This window comes from Kryptolebias marmoratus, linkage group LG6, assembly GCF_001649575.2.
Source record: "Kryptolebias marmoratus isolate JLee-2015 linkage group LG6, ASM164957v2, whole genome shotgun sequence".
Classification (NCBI taxonomy): domain Eukaryota; kingdom Metazoa; phylum Chordata; class Actinopteri; order Cyprinodontiformes; family Rivulidae; genus Kryptolebias; species Kryptolebias marmoratus.
The window spans coordinates 8,656,452-8,660,604 of record NC_051435.1 but is presented as its reverse complement, the minus strand read 5'-3'; positions in this window follow the sequence as shown (position 1 = coordinate 8,660,604).

Sequence of the window (4,153 nt, the reverse complement as noted above, 5' to 3'; positions counted from 1 at the left end):
ATTCTAATTTTCTGATAAGATGAATTTGAGATTTTCATTTGTTGTCATTTGTAATCATCAAAATTAAACGAAATAAACATTTGAAATATATGAGTTTGTATGTAATGTATGAATATAATATACAAGTTTCACTTTATAAATGGAATTACTGAAAAAAATCTACTTTTTCATGATATTCTAATTTTATGACCAGCACCTGTATATAAGAAACCAATCATAAATTGTGTGTTAAAAGATATGTAATTCCTTATGTTAGTGAACAGTACATTATTAGAATTGTAGTACTTCTGTAAACTGTAGTTCAAGTAGAATGTGCCAGTGTTACAATGAAAATCACATTCTTGGGTTGGACCATTGATTCCAAAACCATTTGAGACATAGAATAATGGAGTCTCACTAATCAGCACTCTAATCTCTCTTCTGCTTGCATGGTGGCATGGTAATGCATAATGAGAGATGTAATTCCCCTGCTACAATACAATAGCTTCTACTAATGCACTGCTACACTGAAAGATTTAGTGGATGAAGAGTTTGTGTGCATGTTAGGGTGTGTGTAAATGTGTGTCTGCTGCTTTTTTTGTCCTCACTCGACTTGTGAATATAAGAAAAGTCACATGGAGGTGACCTTCTTTTTTTGTCTACTGCTGTTCATTTACCTCTATGTAAGTACTGACAAATTTACATATGCATAATGCAAATTTGCGTTTTAATTTAACTAATGCTATAATGCACATGCTTTACTGTTGTGGGCATGCTATTTGTAATGGTTACATCTTTTTTCAAAGGTATAGAGCAGTCTGGCATGTGAGGTGAAAAGGTCTACAATTCAATGTTTCAGAACAATTAGTCTTTTTTTGTGTGTTGTTCTTTACACTGTTATAAAATTGTCTTGAAGATAAAATCAGATATGTTTTGCTTATCTTTCTATTGCTAATTTTTCTAAGCAGAACTTTAATATCAATAAAAACAAACACAGCTGGGCATAGATCATCTCTTTATAAAACTGGGTAAAAAAGTGCAAACAAAGACAATGAGTGAGGATAGATAGATAGATAGATAGATAGATAGATAGATAGATAGATAGATAGATAGATAGATAGATATTCGCATGCCTTTAAGTTAAAATGGTTTTAAGCCACTTAGTTAAAATATGTGCATAGTTGTCATTCTATTTGTGTAGTAACTCTGTTTCTCTACTTTTTTTCTTTGTTTGATTGTCAGTTAATCCCCCCCTATGCACATAGAGTCACGACCAGACACTCTCCCATCCACTCAACACCACTCAGAGATGACACTATCCGATATCTCCCTGGCAGATTAAGGCTTTAGATTTCAGCACCATAAACAAGTTCCTGATCAAAGCTCTGTGTCACGGATTACCTCCTTCAGAAACAATATACGGTGGAATTGACATAGGTAAAGCTGCAAAATGTCAAGGAATCTTGGTCCTTACTGGTTTTCAGATTAACTGTTGGGGAAAAGTGTGAAAGAAATGTAGAAGAAAGCATCAGCAGTCAGGGAAGAAAAACATGTTAGGATTTTGAAAAAGCTTAAATGGTGTAGCTGTCCGCTGTTACAAACTGGAACCATACAAGCATTTTGACATTTTACTAGCTGACAAAGCTACTTAACTGTCACTGCTTCCGCTCCAAAACTCTTTGCAGCAAGTATTCTCAGGTGCACAACACTTTAATAACTCTGCAACATGCAAACTTTACTTTCATGTGCTTTATGAGAAATGTTTTTTATAAAAAATAAGTCTTCCTTATCAACAGATTAAACAAAATATTAAAAACTGAGCAGGTATTTCATCCATAGGCATACTCACATCTGTATTTCCTTTTTTGTTTGTTTATTTATAATGTCAATGAAAAGACAATAGGTGCAATAGTACAGGAGGACAGAACAGATAAATTAAATGACTGACTTTGTTTCTTGTCCCGTTAATGCCGCTGAACTACTTTTTTGTTTTGTTTGTTAGGTTTATATACATATATATGATATTTGATTTTCATTTTACATCTGTAGACATCAAAAACAACAAGGGTTAGGAAAAAATAAGGGCTTGTGTTTAAAAAAAAAGATACACTCCAAACCCCAAAATACACACACAAATATATATTTTGCTATTGCTTTCTGTAAAAATATATCAGGGACATAAAACAACCAATTTTCCAACATATGCTACTTAAATAACTTTGTTACAATAAAATATACTGAACAGCAAGAAAAAAAAATTCCAAAGGGACTACCTTGTTTTTGTCACAACAATCAGAACAAGAATTTTAACCAAGTCCAGACAAGCATTTTGTTTTCCAAACTAGAAGTAGTCGATTTAGACATTTAATTAAAAGTGAGCATGTTTAAAAAAATAAGTATTTTATTTAAACACGGGATTTTTTTTAATACAGTAGAGAGCATGAATAATTAATATATAATTAAATTCTCATTTTCTTCAAATTTTACTCATTTTACAGCAGCACTGCAAATCAATTAGCCTTAGTGATTTGTCAGGCTCATTAATATCAGTTTTATTGTCTGCCCATTTAGGGCAGAGGTCAACACAGCTGTAACATCCATCACTACCCTGCAGGAATGCAGAAATGATTATAAAACATGATCACGTAACTGCTGCACAGCCAGATTACATGTTTCCAGAAGCTTTTTATTACTTACAAATATACCAAGTGCATGCCTTCGGCCATACAAAATTAAATAGATTTGTGTTTTCAGTCTGTCTTTAAAAACTACAATATGCTAAACATGGATTTATCAGGGCATGAATAACTTTATTCTGCTTTGTCACCATATAGAAATTAGTTTGTGTTGTGTATTTCGTCAGTACAAAAGTCTCATCAGTCTGTTTGCATGGGATTTTTTTTTTCCTGCACAGCATCACTACAGCTTTATAGATTCTGACCCATACAGTATATTGTAATTTTAAGAGTTTATTAGAAGGCAACAGGACTTCTTTTCTTATTTCCCCAAAATATGTTCCCTCTCATTTTCAGTTGCTGAACTGAAGAAGCCTTTCTTCAGTTTACAAACTAAACAATCATTTTTGAGAAGAAGAAAATAAGTCTGATTGTATTCTATTAAACTCTTAGGACCATTACTAGTGATAAATCTATTAAATCTTCAAACAGCAGACGCTGACTCATAGAGGCTAATTTTTAGCCTTTTGTTCTGCACATCTGATTTTCATTTTTAAAATAATAGTTAAAACCATGACTGGCATCATGTTGGTGATATTTTATTAGCAAAAATATCTCTAAACACATGTGCTGAGCCTTTTACGATCAATTATTTTCATACTCTACGTTGTATGATTAAAGTTTATTATGAAAACTATTTTAATGTCTTGCGATTGTGTTATTTTACAATAGATTTAGTTTGAGTTTTAACCACCTACATGCAAATAAGCACTTTTTTCTTCTTTTGTTCTTTTTTTTTTTGAGGGGGGAGTGGTTGCTTCAGAATCTAATTGATAAATAGCTGCCATAACTGGGAGCTGCGTCCTTCAATTGAACTTTAATTCAAATGTGCATCAATCATTTTCCCTCTTTTATAGCATAATGGATACTCTTATTTTGTCCTTGTGATTTTATTGAGGGTCTGTATGTTTCTAAGAGAAAAATAAGTGATTTTTTTTTTATTGGAAATGGTAAACAAGGAAAGAGGAAATCTTCCACATTATGACAGTCTCTTTCTCTCCACCCCGTCTGTCTCCATTATGGAGTAAACAGGGTCTCGGCTGCGTTGTTTCCACGCCCTACCACTCAAATATTGAATTTTTTGTCCTTCATACAGATCAGCCAAAGCAACTTCTACAGCTGGAGTAAAAAAGAAAAAAGGAACGTTTATGCTCATACAAACCAGGTTTGCACAGGTTTAGATACATTAAGATGTTCCATAGTCTAAATAATTAGTTATTAGATGTCGGGACGGTCAGGACAGCTGCATGACAAGATCCTGAGGCCCATTTTTGTGCCATACATCAATCAATCAAAAATCAAATTTTATTTGTATAGCACATTTCAGCAGCAAGGCATTTCAAGGTGCTTTACATAATTAAAAAACAAAATAAAAACAGCATGTGACAATGAATAAACAGTAAGAAAGAGACAAACATCAAAAACCCGCACTCTAACCC